This window comes from Cherax quadricarinatus, chromosome 30, assembly GCF_038502225.1.
Source record: "Cherax quadricarinatus isolate ZL_2023a chromosome 30, ASM3850222v1, whole genome shotgun sequence".
Classification (NCBI taxonomy): Eukaryota; Metazoa; Arthropoda; class Malacostraca; order Decapoda; family Parastacidae; genus Cherax; species Cherax quadricarinatus.
Window position 1 is genome coordinate 14,757,486 of NC_091321.1, and position 21,153 is coordinate 14,778,638.

Sequence of the window (21,153 nt, forward strand, 5' to 3'; positions counted from 1 at the left end):
ACACACCCGACCGCTACTACCAAAACGTAACGTTATTACTTCCATTATTGTTAGCAATGTTTATGTTTATTATCTTTGTATTTACCAGTAATTTAACAAGTGATAACTAGCTCGTTAATGGGGACTGACAATTAAGAAACTATGTAGTATCGGTTCGTACCCGGAAAACTTTAGAAAAAGTAAAATCCCATCTCACTTGTCTGGCACTCCTGCATTCAGGAATCGATTATTTAATCGATTCCAGATGAAATCTATACAATACACAATATTCAGCACTGAAACTGTGCAATATTAAGTACTGAAGCTTTAAAATATTCAGCAACGAAACTGCAATATTCAGCACTGAAACTACGCAATATACAACAAGAAGGAAAAACAGAAATCTACATGCAGCAGACGATGCAATATGCAACTGATTAGAAAGTACAAAATGAAAGTTACACAGGATAGGATGCAAGATATAATTAGCGGTAAAAATCTGCAACAAAACATCAGGAGATAGAGCAAAGAAATATTAAATAAATTCAAAGATAACAGTTTCTAAGGAACGGGAGATAATCAGGTTCGAGCTGAGAAAAGGTAAAAATGCTTCCAATTTTGTGGATCAAGAGCCCGTCACTAGCATCAAGGCCCTCTCCCCTTTGAAGGGGACATGAGGCTCAAATTCCTCAGATCAAACCTAACTGTCTCCGGTTCCTTCCCCATATTTATAAAAATTTTATACTTTCTTTTGCAGTACATTAAAAAATAACACCATTGTCTCATTTAACATTTTTTAATAGCTAAAAATAAATTAATAAAAGCAATAGTTTATTTTATTTTCAATCCTGTTTTAATATTTCAATGACTAATTTTCTTTATTTAAAATAACTCTTCTCTGTGTACCCGGGAGCAGAGTACATAAACTAGGCTAGTCACTGACTTGGTTGCAAGTTGTGGTGCTGCCAATGATAGTCAAGCAAATACATGTTGCAGAACAAACTGTGTCAAATTTCGCTCCGTGTAGAGCTTTATCTTTACTGTGTCAACATTTCGCTCATTGTAGAGCTTTATTTATCTTTGCTGTGTAGAGGTTTCATCAAGTCATGCCTTGATAAGCCTCTCCAGAACGAAGTCCTGTCTCAGTTAAAGTGTTGTGCCTGTCTTTCCTTCACAGTCACTGACCATGTTTCACTAAACTACTGAAAAACTATTTTTGAAGCTGTTAAATATTACAACGAATACCAGTCATTTTAGACCAATTACAGCATTAGAGCAAAGCAGTGTTTACCTGGAGTTTACCTGCAGAGGGTTTCGGGGGTCAACGCCCCCGCGGCTCGGTCTGAGACCAGGCCTCATGGTGAATCAGGGTCTGATCAACCAGGCTGTTACTGCCGGCGGCGTACTGACACCGCCTCGCTGTAATGCTTGATGTAAACATTTGCTTCTAAATATTTTTTTTCTTATTACAGGTTACTTTCCTTTATTATTTGTATTATATCCTGTTCCTGATACTTGTCAATTGTCCCTCTCTATAATTACTTACAATAACTTTTTGCGAAATATTATAATATAGTAATAATGGGTAAAGGCGTATGTGTGTGTGTGTGTGTACTCACATAGTCGTGTACTCACAAATCCAGCTTCTACCTCTTAAGAGCAGGTAAGATAGGCCTCGCGAGGCTAAGAGGAGTGACTCAGGAGAGTGGCACGTTAACTATGTGTGGAACCTGCCTCCACCACTTCCTCACAAGCTTCTTCCACTTCCCGACCATTCTGAGACTGAAGAAATGCTTCCTAACATCCTGTGCCTTTAATTTCCAACTGTGTCCCCGAGTTCTCGTCTCTCGCCTCTCAAACTGCCTATCCCTCTCTACCTCATTAATTCCCCTGAGTATTTTGTATGTTACGTCCTCCCCGGTTCTTCGGTCCTCCAATGTTGTTAGGTCCAGTCCCCTTAGCCTTTCCTAGTAGTCCATATCCCTTAACTCAGGAACAAGTCTTGTTGCATCCTTCTGTAATATCTCCAGTTTCTTAAACGTTTCTTTCTGAGGTGCGGGTTCAATACGGATGCTGCATATTCCAAGAATGATTCTGTTTTGAGATTCCTGAAGACTACTTCTAGATTTGGCAGGCGAGCATTGGCTGCAGAAGTTATTCGGTTCATGCTGAACTTCTGGCGATATACTGGCCACTGTGCTCACACGTAGGTATGTCTGCTGCCTCTATCACCCTAGTCTATACCTTGTTTCTGATCTTCCTTCCCCAAATCTTCCTGACCTTGCCTTCATTGGGGGTTGAATTCAAGCAATTTGATAATGTGTATTTCATGTGTTAGTATGTGTATGTGTATATTTATAAAACCTGATAGCGTATGTATATATGTGTGATATTAAGTGTCATATGAATGAGCCTCAAAACTCCATAAATGTATGCCAGATTTCCGACATTACCCTAACTCCGATAGATTTCGAAAAAGCCATTGACAACATGCCTATGCACTCAGCCCCGGGCCCAGACTCGTGGAACTCTGTTTTCATTAAGAACTGCAAGAAATCCCTCTCGCGTACCCTAAGTACACTATGGAGGAGGAGCTTGGACATGAGTGAAATTCCACAGTCACTTAAAACAACGGATATAGCCCCACTCCATAAAGGTGGCAGCAAAGCATTAGCTAAGAACTATAGACCAATAGCTCTGACGTCCCACATCATAAAAATCTTTGAAAGAGTGCTAAGAAGCAGGATTGCAAATCACCTGGATTCCCAAAATCTGCACAATCCAGGGCAACATGGGTTCAGGGCAGGTCGCTCCTGCCTCTCACAACTACTGGATCACTATGACATGGCCTTGGATGCACTGGAAGAAAATCAGAATGCAGATGTAATATACACAGACTTTGCAAAAGCATTTGACAAATGCGATCATGGCGTAATAGCCCATAAAATACGTGCTAAAGGAATAACTGGGAAAGTGGGGAGATGGATCTTCAACTTCCTAACAAATCGAACACAAAGAGTAGTGGTCAACAGAGTTAAATCGGAGGCTGCAATAGTGAAGAGCTCTGTTCCACAAGGCACAGTACTCGCCCCCATCTTATTCCTTATTCTCATATCAGACATAGACAGAGATATACATCACAGCACCGTATCATCCTTTGCGGATGATACTAGGATCTGCATGAGGCTGTCATCTGCTGAGGACGCGGTTAACCTCCAAGAAGATATAAACAAAGTTTTCCAGTGGGCAACGGTAAACAATATGATGTTCAATGAGGACAAATTCCAACTACTCCGTTATGGAAAACTGGAGGAGATAATAACTAGAACAGAGTATACTACTGACTCCGGCCATACAATAGAGCGGAAAAATAATGTAAGGGACCTGGGAGTAGTAATGTCTGAGGATTTCACTTTCAAGGATCACAACAGTGCCACGATCGCACGTGCAAAGAAAATGATAGGATGGATAATGAGAACTTTCAAAACGAGAGATGCCAAGCCAATGATGATCCTTTCCAAATCACTTGTTCTCTCTAGGCTGGAATACTGGTGTACATTAACATCTCCATTCAAAGCAGGTGAAATCGCAGATCTAGAGAGTGTACAGAGATCCTTTACTGCACGTATAAGTTCTGTCAAGCACCTTAACTACTGGGAACGCTTGGAAGCACTTGACTTGTACTCGTTGGAACGCAGGAGGGAGAGATATATCATAATCTACACTTGGAAAATCTTGGAAGGAATGGTCCCAAATCTGCACACAGAAATCACTCCCTACGAAAGTAAAAGACTGGGCAGGCGATGCAAAATGCCCCCAATAAAAAGTAGGGGCGCCATTGGTACACTAAGGGAAAACACCATAAGTGTCCGGGGCCCAAAACTGTTCAACAGCCTCCCATCAAGCATTAGGGGAATTGCCAATAAGCCCCTGGCTGCCTTCAAGAGAGAGCTGGACAGATACCTAAAGTCAGTGCCGGATCAGCCGGGCTGTGGCTCGTACGTTGGACTGCGTGCGGCCAGCAGTAACAGCCTAGTTGATCAGGCCCTGATCCATCGGGAGGCCTGGTCATGGACCGGGCCGCGGGGGCGTTGATCCCCGGAATAACCTCCAGGTATATGTATAGTACGTACGTGAATGCACATGGACACGCGGTGTGCGTACAATAAAGACAACACACATGTACGTGAAACACTATATATGTAATGCACATGTACGAACTGGATCCCAGTTACCAAAGGTTCCTCCCCCAATATATATATGTCGTGCCGAATATGTAAAACTGGTCAATTAGCAAGAACTCATTTAAAATTAAGTCCTTTCTAAAATTTTCTCTTATACGTTTAAAGATATATTTTTTTCATTAATGTTAATGTAAAAGTTTTTAATTTTGCTCCAAAAGAATCTTAGAAAACTTACCTAACCTTATTATAACAAGAACAATTTATTTTAGCCTAACCCAACTAAATATATTTTAGATTTGTTTACAGTAATTTAATACTAAACAAACACAGTGAAATATATTTTTTTCGTTAGGTTCAGAATGATTTTGGCGAAATTATTGCATACACAAATTTTCACTTGTCCTATATGGCAAGATGAACGTTGCTATTTAAGCCAAGATCGCAAGTTCTGCCTATTCGGCACGACATATATATATATATATATATATATATATATATATATATATATATATATATATATATATATATATATATATATATATATATATATATATATATATAATTATCTGGCGTTTCTTTGTACTGTGAGCGGGTTAAAGAAAAAAAAGACATGAAAACTCAGTCCAGCAGTTACTGCAAGAGTTTGCCGATACCCAGAATGAAACAGGTTAATAATTCTACTACCTGAACACGAAAATCACTCCATACGAAAGCAAAACACTCGGCAGGAGATGCAACATTCCCCCGATGAAAAGTAGGGGCGCCACGAGTACAGAGACAACACAATAAAGTGTCCGGGGCCCAAGACTTCAATTGCCTCCCAGCATACATAAGTGGGATTACCAATAGACCTCTGACTCTCTTCAAGAAGGCACTGGACAGGCACCTAAAGTCAGTACCTGACCAACCGGGCTGTGGTTCGTACGTCAGCTTGCGTGCGACCAGCAGTAACAGCCTGGTTGATCAGACCCTGATCCACCATGAGGCCTGGTCTCAGACAGGGCCGCGGGGGCGTTGACCCCCGAAACCCTCTCCAGGTAAACCTGGAACCACACTGGTCATACTACCAGTACCTGGAGACACAAGAGAGGGGTAGAAAACGTAGCGTATATATTTACGTTTCTCTAAAATCTCAAAATGCAAAAACAAGTTTACTTTCAGAACGTAAAGAAACGTGTCAAAATACTTGTCGGTTGCAAACTGATGAACTAAGTTGTGAGCTTAAAATATATTGTTAGCTTCCTTTACGTTAATTTCAGTCAAACCATTCTTTTGAAACTTGTCCATCACTCACCACACACATTCAATAACTACACTAAATAAATCTACTACCTATACTACCTACTACCTATACTTAAGCTTCAATCAACCAAATCTTGTTCTATCTTAAAGACATAAAAACCAGTGATCCATCAGTATATCAGTTAACTACCGAACACATCATGTTACTCATCTTACGAATACCCTTAAAAAATCTCCCTTGAACCTATCAAAGGCTCACTAACACCGTTCAGAAATTTCCCTTATTTATACAAAACAATCATAATATACAGACCGGAAGTACAGTGCACGGGAGAATGAATGAATTGCCACAGAAAATTACTGTAATTTTCCGGCTTCAGAGACGTGACTGAGGTATATCTCACCTTTGATATACCTTTGACGGACTTTAGAGCTTTCCTACTCTCGAAGCCCAACCCTGGGTTAGGCTTATATAATGCTTGCCCAACTAACCAAACTGTTGCTGCTGACGGCCCACTGGCCCACATATCAGTCAGTCTGATCCGGTGCAATTTTTTTTAGTTTCATCTTCAAGACGTCTATACTTAATCCAGCATTGTTTCTGATATCTTCTGGCCAGATGTTAAAAAGTGGTATCGCATATGTTAATACGTTCCCTTATTATGTCCACGGTGTTCCTACCTTTCACAGGGTTTATTTTACGTTTCTCACTCCAGATGTTGTCTGGCAGCTAGTACATATCTAGGAATTTGAGGAGTTCCAAGTAATTTAAATGCTTTACTGATTACACGAGGGCAGTAAACGACCTTTGTATCTGTTTCAAGATATATTAACCTCTCACAGATGCTCAATAGGCGGGCAGGTACACTCGATCAGTTCGTATTACGAGTGAGAATATATTACAAAGAAAGGTGGATCAGCCTAGCACAGATACAAGAGGCTGAAGGCTCAGATGAAAGTCACTATGGAACTAGAGCAACTGCACGCTGAGTGTGAATTATTTCATATTAATTAACATATTGAAACTAAAGGGTATGCTATCAACAACAATTAGGATAAGACACTGTAGAAAAAGCTTTCGCTGGAACAACGTTTTGATCAATTATTAAGATCATTAATAGGTCGAAATGTTGTCCAAACACAGTTTTGTTCGGCATGGTGTCTTTTCTTCACCACTGACTAACATAGTTAAGCAATGAAGGCACAAACCCCTAATAGGAGAATCACTAAAGCGAAACATACTCACAGATGTACCATACTGTACCCCAGGTCACAGGGGCTGAGGTGGACATGTAAGGTTACATCCAACAACGCTCGAGACAGACGACACTACTGCACTAGGCTGCTCTCAGGTGTCTCAACTGCCTTAAAAGACCTATATTTAAGCCAAGTCTCAACTGCCTTATAAGACCTATAATTATGCCACCCCCCGTCCCTCCCTCCCGTCTCTCTCTCTCCTATGAAAACAAATTACGAAAAGATAATTTATTCTCAACAATACCTTAACAGACACCTCATACAAATTACAAAAGGTCTTGTATTCTCGACAGATTCCTCAAACCAGTTCAAGTGATGCCAGGCTGTGGTGAATACGTTGGGCTGGATACGTTGTGGTGAATATGTTGGTTGCTGGCCTGATCGATAAGGCCAGCAAGCAGGAGGCCTGGTCTGGACCAGACCTCGGGGGAAGGGGCGGTTACTATAGGTAACCTACGGGTATGTCTTGTATTCTTAACAAATCACCTCGTTTTACCACGTCAAGAAGGCTTGGCTAGTCTACTCAAACAGATATTGGTTCCAAACTCAATTAGCTCCACCTACAGGCTCTAGACACCACTACAGCAGTAAATGTCCTACAACATGAGAACCGTGCGTATGATGTTCAATAATCAAATTCAGAAATCTACCAGCCCGGTCACAGACCGGGCCGCGGGGGCGTTGACCCCCGGAACTCTCTTCAGGTAAATTCCAGGTATGAAAAAAGTTCCTCAATCCCTGGGAGATAAAATATATTGAAAAATTTCAGTTCTGCCTACTGCAGTTTTTCCCCATTTTCACGGAAAAAAACGCTAACGAAAGTGAAACGATTTAACCAGTCTTTGAAGAGAGGTGCCCTGTCTCCCTTATATTAAACCTGATTAACTCCCATTTCCCGTTCGCTATAATAATAAATTATGAAGAAGAATGGAAAGGTTTATGCATTCGGAAAAAAAAACACGTGCACAATATTTTGTATATAATAATTAAAAAAGTCATGGTCTCGATCAACTGTGCGGTAGTGTGCCTTCACACATTGGTGAAGCTTCTGTCTACGTCACACCTTAGTGAAGCCTACTTCACACTTTGAAACTAATCTACCTGACACCTTGGTGAAGCCTACTTCACACCATGATTACGCCTACTTTACACTTGGTAAAGCCTGTACTTAACACCCTGGTGAAACCTGTCTACAACTTAGTGAAGCCTCTTGTCTACTTTACACCTTGGTGAAGTCTCTTGTCTACACCTTGGTGAGGCTTCTGTCTACTTCACACTTTGGTGAAGCTTCTGTCTACTTCACACCTTGGTGAAGCCTATCTCTACTTCACACCTTGGTGACGCCTCTGTCTACTTCATTCTCATGTTAATCGCATTTATTTAATGAGTAAAATTGTCTCACACCCTGACACTATCAGCAGCTGGCGTGGTACTGGTCGACAATGCAGGTACCTAGAGTGGGATCGGTCTATACTACTAGTACCTTGAGTGGTAATAATGATCGATAAACCAGTACCCAGAGTGGTACCGGTCGACAGTACCAATAGCTGGTGCACTACCAGTAGCTGGAGTGGTGCTGGTCGACAATACCAGTACCAAGTGAGCCTATTACTCTCACTTAGGCTGCAATCAACAATTCATTACGTATACTGCTAGTCTCATTCTCTGTAACTTTCACCTTCTAGTCTCATCTCCACCGTCTTTCATATCATTTCTTAACCTGAGAAGAGAAAAGGAAGAGTAAGCAAGGATGGAGGAGAAGAAAGAACAGAAAAAGGCTTATTTTCACTGAGGTCCTTTGGTCCTCTTAGGTACCTATTTACTGCTAGGTATGTAGGTGCAGCAAGTGTTGGGAGACCTAACACCTGCACCGAACACGCTACTACCCTGGACCCCAACTCTATCGAGTGGTCTGTGGCAGTGTCACCTTGGACCTCAACTTGTTTCTGAGGGAGAGAGGGAGGGAGGAAGGGATGGGCGAGGGGGATATAGGGTGGGGCGTTGGGGGGGAGGAAGTTTGTGAGAGGCGATGAATGGGAGGGAGGGGATGGAGGAGGGAAGGAGGAGAAGAAATGAGGTGGTGGTGTTGGGCATTATATTTCACTGGAATGTAGCGTTCTCTGGTACCCTAACCTGTCCTAGCTCCGTGGATAACTAAACAACTATTGCACCACAAGAGGGGCAGTTATCGGCAGATTCACTATGGCTTTATCTTTCTCACCCCTCAGGGAAGGTTCCTTGATGTTGGTGAGGGGCTCTTGATTTAGGGAATTGGATCTGTGCTCCAATTCCCCGAATTAAGCCTGAATGCCTTCCACATCCTCCCCCCCCCCAGGCGCTGTATAATCCTACGGGTTTAGCGCTTTCCCTTGATTATAATAATAATTTATCTTTCTCAAGGCGACCGTCTCTACACCGAAGTGTGAATTGCTCATTACTCTATAATTTGTTCATGATTGTAGCCAAAGTATAAACGTAAGTAACCATTCTACAGAATTCATTACCTTTGTAACTTGTGAGCTCATTACCTTTGTACCTAGTTCAGCTATCAAAACTTTGGGGGCCCAGTCCCTGGACCCATTACGTACCTCTGTAATCTGTAAATACCTTTGTAACTTGTCATGATTGTGACCAGACTTACCTGGAGTTCATTACCTTTGTAAATTGTGAATTCATTACCTTTGTAAATTGTGAGTTCATTATCTTTGTAAATTGTGAGTTCATTACCTCTGTAACTTGCTCAGCTATCAAAACTTTGGAGTCCAGTCCCTGGACCAATTATGTACCTCTGTAATCTTTTGACTACCGCCCACAGGATGGGTATGGGGTGCATAATAAACATATTAAACTAACTAACGTATATAATAAGCATATTATTATAATCATGGGGGAGCGCTAAACCCGTAGGATTATACAGCGCAAGTGGGGGATGGGAGGCATTCAGGCTCAATTCAGGGAACTGGAGCACAGATCCAATTCCCTAGATCAAGAGCCCCTCACCAGCGTCAAGGAACCTCCCTTGAGGGGATAATAGGCATATTATTTCCAATTGTTTAATGGATTGAAGTGTCAAAAGTTATCTTGAGGTTCATGTGATCTGCTTAATGAGGTCAACTAAAAGGTATATACGAGTTTATTAGGGTTAAATTAACGTAATCTAACCCAACCTAAAAAAAAAAAATAATTTTGAAGGTGGTTTAGTGTTCAGAAATTAACGTACCTTAATGCATAAGATAACTGAAGATTTTCTTTCGATTATACCCAGGGTATACCTGGAGGAGGTTCCGGGGATTAACGCCCCCGCGGTCCGGTCCGTGACCAGACCTCGCGGTGGATCAGGGCCTGATCAGCCAAGCTGTTACTGCTGGCCGCACGTAAACCGACATACGAGCCACAGCCCGCCTAGTCAGGTACTGACTTTACGTGCCTGTCCAGTTCCCTCTTGAAGACAGCCAGTGTCTATTGGTAATCCCCCTTATTTATGCTGGGAGGCAGTTGAACACTCTTGGGTCCCTGACACTTCATTGGGGGATTGTTGCATCCCCCGTCGAATCTTTTGCTTTATTAGGGCGTGCTTTCTGTGTGCAGATTTGGGACTAGTCCCTCTTAAGATTTTCTCCCCCGCGATCCAAGGAGTATAGGTCAAGGGACTTCAACCTTTCCCAGCAATATAGATATTGTACTTACGCGCGCAGTGAAAATTCTCTGTACATTCTCCAGGTCTGCAATTTTGCCTGCCTTAGTACGGTAACCCAAGAAAGCAAATAATTTTACCTTATTTCCGTTAGGGTCCTTGATCCATTTCCACAGATGGCGGTCCACAACAATTAGTTAACACTCAGGTACCTACTTACTGCTAGGTGAAAAGGTGTTAGGATTACATGTCCAGCGTTTCCATTTGTCCGGGGTTCGAATCTTGATCCTTTAGTTGTGAGCAGAACGCACTGCCAAACGAGCCAAAAACTATGTAATTTAAGAAATGGGTTGCCCAGGGAAATCATTCTACAGCCGATCCTTCATTCCTCGACTAGCTTTCGTTGGTAACAAACTTTCACAACAGTACCAATGAACTAATGAACTGGCCATATGAAGGTTGTAGCCCACATGTGGCTCCAACTTTGCTCTGTAACTTACACGGAATAAATTACGTAAACACTTTTACACGTTATGAATACGTTACTGTGTAAGTTGTTTATCATGACAGGAGTATATAGGCCATGTCCTTTCGCATGGTATTACATTACTTTTAACAAGTCACTAGAAACTAGCACTTTCCCGACACTACTCAAGACAGCAAGGGTTACATCAATACATAAATGGTGACCCTACAGACGTAAACAACTATAGGCAATATCAAACTTACCATTGCTATCCAAAATCTTCGAGAAACTCGTGCACATACTCAACCCCTGCCAATTTGGATTCAGGAAAAATAAAAGCACTAATGATGCAATTATAAAAATGCTAGACCTGCTTTACACAGCATTGGAAAATAAGGAATATCCATTAGGAATTTTTATTGACCTAAGAAAAGCGTTTGACACAGTAGACCACGGCATCCTACTCCACAAACTTGACCATTATGGTATAAGAGGCCATGCACTTGCATATTTTAAATCCTACCTTTCTAATAGGTATCAGTATGTCACCATTAAAGACACAGCCTCATCAATACGGCCACTTGATACTGGAGTTCCGCAGGGAAGTGTCCTTGGACCCCTGCTCTTCCTCATATCCCAACACCTGAAACCCATTTTCTTTGCTGACGACACGACTTATGTCATCTCCCACCCTAATCTTGCCACCCTCAACACCATTGTTACCGAGGAGCTGCTCAAAATATCGACTTGGATGACAGCCAATAAACTTACACTTAACACTGGCAAAACCTACTATATTATGTTTGGTAGCAGAGCAGGTGTTGCGCAACTTAACATTAAGATCGACAACACTCTAATTGCCAGACATAATGAGGGCAAATTCCTTGGCCTATACCTCGACAACAACCTAAATTTCACACTTATATATCCATACCTCACCTATGCTATCTGTGCTTGGGGTTCAACTGCAGCAACACACCTAAAGCCAATAATAACCCAACAAAAAGCCGCAGTAAGAATAATCACTAAATCCCATCCCTGGCAACACCCCCCCCCCCCTCTTCATAGATCTAAACTTACTCCCTGTTCAGAACATCCACACTTACTACTGTGCAATCTATATCTACAGGACCTTAAATTCCAATATTAACCTTGACCTAAAATGCTTTCTTGACAGTTGTGACAGGATCCACAGGCATAACACCAGACACAACCATTTCTGACATTCCCCGTGTTCGACTAAACCTTTACAAAAATTCAATGTATTTCAAAGGGCCTAAAATCTGGAACACCCTACCTGAAAACTCTAGAACTGCAGACACATTCATCACTTTCAAAACTACAGTTAGAAAACATCTTATCTCCCTGATCCACCCCGACAACTAACTACATGATACCCACCTGGTGGTTCACAATTACACTCACTCACCCACTGACTATAAACCCAGAAATACTAATCTTAATTTTAAAATAATAAATTCTAACTAGTCATAAGTTTGCCTATGATACTCCAATATAGACACTTTGTATTGTGCCAAAACAAAAGCATTCACATTGCTAAACTCACAAATTATGATGTAGTCACTTAGCCTTATTATCATAATCTGTAAGGATTTAATGTTAAGAATTAATCTAAGTCTGCTCGAAATGCCTAGCCAGGCTAGGTGTCCTAGTGGCCCCCTCTGTAATTAGTATTTTATAACATGTAAACCACACAATACCCAAAACCTGTAAACCCCACATTGTAACCCTTATAGAGAATAAATTTGAATTTGTATAATGAGAGGCAGGTAGAGAGCCCTTAACTAATGGACTACCCTACAGTATTTTAATAAAATTGTTGGATAGATACATTTCATGGGGGAGAAGGGTTAAACCCGTCGGGGTCATATAACGTCTGGGGGGATGGGAAGCATTCAGGCTTGATTATAAGAATTGGAGCATAGATTCAATTCCTTAGATCAAGAGCCCCTCATCAGCATCAAGGAGCTGGACAGACAACAGATGCAAGGAGCGATCTACATTAACTCGTTGTCTACAGTGTGGTAATAATTGTTGGGTAATGAGGTAGAAGGTAGAGGAACTGACCTACACTAACTGGCCATCTAGCCAGGGACGACGACTGACCCAGCTGAGCAATTATCGCTCTCAACTATTTATACTCTTGGACCAGAGTTGCTGGTTTAGGCCGGGAGGTGATGCCCAGACGGACGGACGGACGGACGGACGGAGGAATGAAATACAAACTATAACAGTGGATGAGATACATATTTTGTTTAAATGAAAAAAAATTGTAACTTGTAAAGTCTCACACTCAAATCACTGAATTCAACTGGAAAGCCAACAGTCATTCTGCCTTGACCTGCCATAAGGCTAGCGGCTATCCCACATGCGCATCTGTTGAAGTACACTCTACTGTCTATTACTTCTTGCTTCGCCCCAGTCATGGGGGTCAACGGCAACATTGAACATGTAATCTGGTGATTTTTCTAGAAGTGCAGAAAAAATGATCCTCCATATACTCACATGCAAGTATATTCACACACGTAGAATAAGAATGATGTGTAACGCCAGGGAGCCGAGTGAGAGTGATGTTTCTTGTTTTAGTCAGGGGAGGAAAATGGGCGGAGACAGGGTGAAGGAGAGATGGCGAAGAGTGAAGAGAGAGGATCGAGGGGACGTTGCCAGAAATTACCAAGACTACTCTTATAGCAAACTGACTTCATTTTTTTAATACACAAAATGCCAGATTTTTCACCAACTTTCTCAAAGAAATGGCAAAAGTCATTACGTATTCTCCGAATATATTTCTGGTTAGATTCAAAAGTCGTCACACCGCAGTGTCCTTGACTTCACAAGCATACCCACCACCAGACATCCCTCTCTTCTTGAAGACAGACATGACTGGCTTACAGAGACCAAGTTCAATAACGAATACACGAACGACAATGTAATTATATGCAGCTAAATACCTAAGAAAAACTATTAAAAATGTATAGAAAAATATATAAAAAGCAAGAATATGCAAATAAAAAATATAAATGAAAGCAATATATAATAAAATATAAATATATAATAAAAGACGTTAACATAGGAAATAATTTACATTTTGCTCCTTATTTTTAGTCTGATTCTAAACAGCTCACTGTAGGGAGGATTCGAACCCATGGCAAGCCAGTCCTACAACTTGCAGGCAAGTGTATTTATCTATTGTACTATACTGGAATAATAAGATTCATCCTACTAAGTGTATCTTTAGACACAATACCGTAAAAAGGTTAGCATGGACACCACTGTGACCATGACTAACTTCCATTGTCTTGCATTACATGTATTGAAACAGTACTTTTTGGAAAGATTATATCTGGAGTAATATTGTACAATTAGAGATCAATAAGACACTGACATCCAAAAATGCATCACTGGAGTACTTGCATGTTGTTTTCATGCAAATCTATTCGGTTAGTACATTATTAGTGTCATTACGATACTCAACTGTTACATTATCTTCGAGAAAATCAGTGGAATATATGGTAAACTACTACCTTATGAAGAAAACGAAGCCTCACGAATTTAAATATGAAATCGTACTGGCGGTTCTATTAAAATGCTAACAGTAGTTTTTTTTTTTTTGGGGGGGGCCATTAAGATGGGAGGATACTGGTGCTGCCACTATCCCTGGAAGGCCATAAAATCGCTTACTACAGACTTTTGTGGCCGTGGAAGGTGAAGGTAACCAGGAAGGGAGGAAGTACAGGCGGCTGTCTCTACAGTAAAAAAAAAAAAAAAAAAAAAATCCTTAGCCTCATTCTATCCTTCTTTGGTTAGTCATTAAACCTTTTCAAATCCAAGTAAATTACACAGCATTTTCCACAGAAGTCCCCTCAAGGGAGGTTCCTTGACGCTGGTGAGGGGCCCTTGATCTAGGGGATTGGATCTGTGCTCCAGTTCCCTGAAATGAGCCTGAATACCTTCTATCCATCCCCCACAGGCGCTGTACCCTACGAGTTTAGCGCTCCCCGTGATTATAATGATAATGTAATAGAAGCAAACCGTTAATTATAATAGAAAATTAATAAACATGGCAGCACACTGTTAATGATAGTTGCTAATTGGTAAACACGGCAGGACGTTGGTAATGCTAGCAGAAAATATAAAATATTTTCGACAACGTCTCATGTTGAAAGAATTGAATATAACCAGTGACCTAATAAGATGAATCCATGGAGAGCAAACATATAAACCATTTTTTTTTTTTTTTGTGAAGACTAAATTCTTTGAATAAAATACCTGAATCTCGAATGCAATACCGATAAGATACATATATTAATAAATACTGATAATGGTTATAATCATAACTATGATTTTTAAAGAGGTGGACCAGTAAGCCAGCGGAAGTCCTCGGTCAGATGGCCAAAAGCTCCAGCTGTGGGTCATCATATGATTAAGACCCGCGTCAGGAAACACTTGTCCTATTTCCTGACAGACATTATACCTATTTACCGATAATAAGTTGATGAGTACGACACACAGTAACACTACTGAAGTTATCTTTACTGAGTCAACGCTTCGAAAGTGCTACAGGCTATAGCAGTCGAATACAAGGATCAATTAGTCCCGGAGACAGTAAACGAAGTGAAATGGCTGTCTGAGGTAATCAATCCCTAGCGTTGGTGGAAGATAATCAGTCTCAGCCTGATTATCTTCTACCAAGGCTGAGGGACTGATTTCCTATCTCCACACTTCGTCTATTGCCTTCAGATTGGCATTCATCCTTCTAGTTGACCGAAGAAGCCTGCAGCGTAGGCGAAACGTTTCATGCTAGTGATGCACATGTGTCTTACTAACTTTAAGTCCTTGAGCAGAGCTTAAACTTTTGAATATTGTAATAAAATTCATCTTACCTAATTGTTATTCCTAGCTGTTCCTTGCACATTCACCCAAGCTTATCGGCATTACCTGCAGCTTAGCTACAGCAACACATCCACTGTCTCGTGGAATGTGGAATATTTTAGTTTTTAAGAAAAAACAGTTTATTTTGGCAATTTCCCCAGTATCTAGGTACATCGAAGTTTTTAAATACATATTTATAACAAATAGAACACTTTAAGATTTTATATGAAAAGCGTTATATGTTAATAGCACCAGCTTTGATATACCAGGCATTATCAACTCCTCGGCCCGGTCTTATAACTTGAAAAGGAATAACATAAGAACAGTAACCTGCAGAAAAAAAAAGTAAAGATAAATGCACAATGGACGTAAGTGGAAATTTGTAAGATTTACCTGTCAACTCGCATATTTATGAGAAAAAGAAAAAACTCCGCAGACCTGCTGAACAGGATTGTTTCACAAGACAATAACAGGAGAGTAGCACACACCCCAGATGATTTGCTCTTTACCTACCTTCTGTGTTATGACAAAGTGACAGAACTGTTTTACGATTAGGAATTCCTGGCGACAGCATGTATAATTACGTAAATGCCCATTTTATACTAATTAAACAAATATATGTTTACACTGACACAAAACAAGGTCAAACTACGAAAGCCTAAACAAACCTATTTGAACTTTCTTGTAACCATGCAAAAATCAGTGTAAACACAAACTATAAATAGTCACTGTTCTTAGCTTAGTACATTTCTGAACCTATTAGCATTTAAAAATTAGCGTAATTAATATGCTTAATCATATTTGGAACACAGAAAGCCCGAACGAATGTGTATTTAAGTGTCAATCTTTCCTAATCGTGAGCTAGTAAATACTGTCATAAGAGACAAACAAAAAGGTCTACGTCTGACTCATTCACTAAGAAAGTTCGTATGATTCATCCAATGTACTACGAACAAGCTGGAAACTATGTGAGTCAACTGCTGGAGGTAGTGTTGCTCCTCACATATGAAGTGCTACTAGGAAATCTTATGACTTGACGCTTACCTGGAGTTTACCTGGAGAGAGTTCCGGGGGTCAACGCCCCCGCGGCCCGGTCTGTGACCAGGCCTCATGGTGGATCAGGGTCTGATCAACCAGGCTGTTACTGCTGGCTGCACGCAAGCCAACGTACGAACCACAGCCCGGCTGGTCAGGTATCGACTTTAGGTGCTTGTCCAGTGCCTGCTTGAAGACAGCCAGGGGTCTATTGGTAATCCCCCTTATGTATGCTGGGAGGCAGTTGAACAGTCTTGGGTCCCCGACACTTATTGTGTTGTCTCTTAACGTGCTAGTGGCACCCTTACTTTTCATTGGGGGGATGTTGCATCGTCTGCCGAGTCTTTTGCTTTCGTAGGGTGATTTTCGTGTGCAAGTTTGGTACTAGTCCCTCTAGGATTTTCCAGGTGTATATAATCATGTATCATTCCCCGCCTACATTCCAGGGAGTACAGGTTCAGGTACTTCATTGCTCATTTCGCCAGTTATTGACAACTGGAGAAATTATTCTTTTTCAAAGTGTTTATTTTCAAAGGTTTTAGCGGTAACATGAAGCGTTTGTTGATAAATAGTGCTATTTCGTAAGTGCGGTAACATATTCAGACGCAGAGTAATTTTTTTTTTTTTAGCTGTTTGCTACCATAAATCTGGCTTTAGAGCCATGTGGATGCTAGGCAGTGGTGAAGACGGTGCCATATCTAGCTGGCACTCTCATTAGTCAGTAGGTGGAATCTTGGTTGACTGGGCAATAAATGTGGATTCTGTTTAAGCCGATTTTTGTTGAGTAACTATATCATCTGCAGCCTAAAGAAAAAAAAATCGTTCAAAAATATTCAGCAGTTACAGAAGAGTGCAACATTTTATGTATGTGTGTACGGAAGAAGGGGCAGGGACCTGGTGAATGGGTTCACTTGCCAAAGCAATCATCCCAGCCCCTGCGGCCTGCACTATGAATGGGCAACTTTTTCTTGACTGGAAGCCAGTTAATCCACTCAAATATAAATCTGAGGCATCTTCATACCCAGTTTGGGGAATACGTGGAAGACTGTGTGGATTGTTGTCAAGATCGTGTTCCTAAATACATGATACATGTTGCGCATTAAAGCATGTTGTATATTAAATTAAGCCAGAAATAAAACGATATCAAAGTTATATAAAATCTAACAGACAGCAGGTATTGGTAAGCAATTAAATTCTCTAAGTTCGAGCCTTAAACAATTCATGTAGCTATCTGGTATCAAACGTTTCAATAAAGACGTTATTAGTAGTGCACTTAGTTTAAGGTTTGTCTGGATGTTAACAGGACAAGTGTTTCCTGATTCGAGTCTTAGTCACATGATGACCCACAGCTGGAGCTTTGTCATCTGACCGAGGCCTATAGCTGGCTTATTAGTCCATCCCTTAAAAATTATGGTTATAATTTTAACCATTGGCTTTTACGCTTAGTGTACCCAAGTAGGAGATAGTGATGCAAGACTAGTGTCCGTTACAACGTGGGCGAGGTGTGAGTGCGGGCGTGGGCGGTGTGAGTGCGGGCGTGGGCGAGGTGAGTGTAGGCGAGGCTATACAGGAGTAAAGACCCTTGTGGAAACCCCTATATGGCTCACACATCACTGGCTCGCTGCCTTTCTACTGCTTATTCAGTGCTCAATAGACATGAATTATGTAGTATTTTGAGTTTTAATATGCTGCATTTAAAGCAAGACCATATATAAACTAGAAGTTTATTGGTAATCATTGCTATAAAGTATGACAAAGAAGAACCATGAATTATTATTTATGATTGTGTATCTATCCTATTATAGTTAAAGAGCGTCAAGATTTTTTTTAGATTCCACATAAATTACACTACGATTATAAATTTATGTCAAACTGAACTAAGTTTTAGATTGCAATACAATTAAAGTTTACATTGTCATGTTAAAATGTATGAATCAATAATTAACTCGTTAAATAATTAACAAAGCTACATTTGCTTATATACATGCTAGTTGCACCTCGTGGGAAGAACATAACTAGTATTATAAACAAAACTAATTACAGGTCCTTAATATTCACGTCCTTTAAGATATCGCAGATAAGCAACAAATTCTATCACCATATTGTGGCTACCCTCAGCTTCGTTCTGGGATGATTACATTCAAGGGGAGTGGTTTGTAGATGAATGGTTCAGAGAACCGATATGTTGATAAATTAGACACATGTGCAACTCTTGGGTATCTTTATTGAGGAAACGTTTCGCCACACAGTGGCTTCATCAGTCCATACATAGGAGAAACTTGAAGAACAGGAGGAGAATGAGGTAATCAGTCCCTTAACCTTGAGTCGATGTGTTCAGTCCATCAATCTTGAGTATTCTACTCAAGATTGATGGACTGAACACATCGACTCAAGGTTGAGGGACTGATTACCTCATTCTCCTCCTGTTCTTCAAGTTTCTCCTATGTATGGACTGATGAAGCCACTGTGTGGCGAAACGTTTCCTCAATAAAGATACCCAAGAGTTGCACATGTGTCTAATTTATCAAGGGGAGTGGTAAACCCGTTGGAGTGATATAGCGCCTGAGGGAAGGGAAAAGCAGGTGCAACAATCTTCTGGATCAAGAAACCTTCACCGCGGGGGTAATACTCAGAAGAGTCCTGTTAAGTAAGAACTTGACTCGTATGACTAGTTAATTTATATGTTTAGGAAGTTTAGCGTTAATGTATTTGTATGAATAATGTAACTAGAAGTCCAAATACACACACTATGCATCAACGGCTTGTCACCTCCCTGAGGAAAAATAGTATCACTGCCCAGTATGTATTTTATTAATTTGTCACTGGTAAACGCTAAACTCGTATTAGGGAATGGAATACGTAATCACGTTGAGCTGAGGGGTAGCTCCAATTCCTTGGATCAGGTGCGGTATGTATAGAAGTGGACAAGCGGGGCGGTTACCTACCTAAGACTCAGTGCTAGCGTGTCCTGCGTGATCCTCACCCAGCCACCGACTGTGGCCCTGTCTGCTTCCCCGGCGCCCACACTCCACTCCAACCCCCCTACCTCACTCCCACACCACCACTACTCCCACACCACCTTTACTCCCACACCACCATTACTCCCACACCACCACTACTCCCACACCCCCACTACTCCCACACCACCATTACTCCCACACCCCCACTACTCCCACACCACCATTACTCCCACACCCCCACTACTCCCACACCACCATTACTCCCACACCCCCACTACTTCCATACCACCAATACTCCCACACCACCACTACTCCCACACTACCACTACTCCCACACCACCACTACTCCCACACCACCACTAAACCCACACCACCACTTCACCCACACCACTCCCACCTTCACTGATACTTCCATACCTCATGCCCCCTCCCATACCTCAACTCCCACAAATCCATTTCGACTCATACCTCCACATCTCTACTCCCATACCAACACACTCACACCTCTTCTCCCATACCTCCATGCTCACACCTTCACTCCCATACCTCCACTCAAACAGCTCCAACCAATAAATAACAAAAAGGCACAATACCGTGACTGGAACGATACACAAATAACCCGCACATAAAAGAGAGAAGCTTACGACGACGTTTCGGTCCGACTTGGACCATTGACAAAGTCACACTAACAGAGGTGGAGCAGGACGGCTATATATAGTTAGTGTGACTTTGTCAATGGTCCAAGTCGGACCGAAACGTCGTCGTAAGCTTCTCTCTTTTATGTGCGGGTTATTTGTGCATAGCTCCAACCAATCCACACTTCCACTACCTGTGTCAAGGACTAGCACTAATCCAAGTGTGTAAACGAATGGCTGAGCCAACAGATGATGGTAGACACATTTCCATCAAAGAAACGCTTAATGTTACACCCACCAGGGCTTGATAAAATACCCAGGATACCCCTGCTAAACCAGAGTGCATGCAGTACAGGGAGTATGGAGGCTTGATCCTCCATCTGGTAATCATGACACAGATAAGCTACCAAGTTGTATGCATCTAGTTGTCAGGACACACTAGTGCTTTTCTCCTTCCTCGACTGTCAGACGTGGAAGCCAACTTGAAATTGAAAATTCACACTGGATTTCTTAGCATAAGTGGTGTATCAACTAGATGGAATAAAACATAATGAATATGGCAGTATGTTCACTCAGGATTAGTGGTGTTGTCCAGTACTGTCTTTATGATGGTATGTTCATTCAAAGTATGAGTGGCACTGCCCCCTACAGTATGGCAGACTGTTTACTCAGGATGAGTAGTACTGTCATATAATGTCTTTATGACAGTTTATGTTCACTCACATGATGAGTGGCACTGCCCAATACTGTTTCCATGGGGGTCTTTACTCACAGGATGACTGACACAGCCCATTACCCATAATTTTATTCAAAAACATGTGCTAAACTCACATGGGTCATGCAGAGAAACAATGACCTTTACCATTCT

The 21,153-nt window shown here is 41.3% G+C and overlaps 1 protein-coding gene across 4 annotated transcripts in view; it reads right to left on the bottom strand.

The window, feature by feature from the left end:
- LOC128692665 (uncharacterized) overlaps positions 1–19,711 on the bottom strand; it is a 70,792-nt gene extending 51,081 nt beyond the window's left edge. The window contains exon 1 of one of the 4 annotated variants that reach the window (XM_053781933.2): positions 19,636–19,711. The gene's annotated coding sequence lies outside the window, so the exon portion shown is untranslated. Of the gene's footprint in view, positions 1–6,651; positions 6,671–13,288; positions 13,377–15,666; positions 15,690–19,635 lie in introns of those variants that run through there. The other 3 variants (XM_053781934.2, XM_053781932.2, XM_053781935.2) reach the window with 3 other exon arrangements.
- Positions 19,712–21,153: the final 1,442 nt, after the last annotated feature.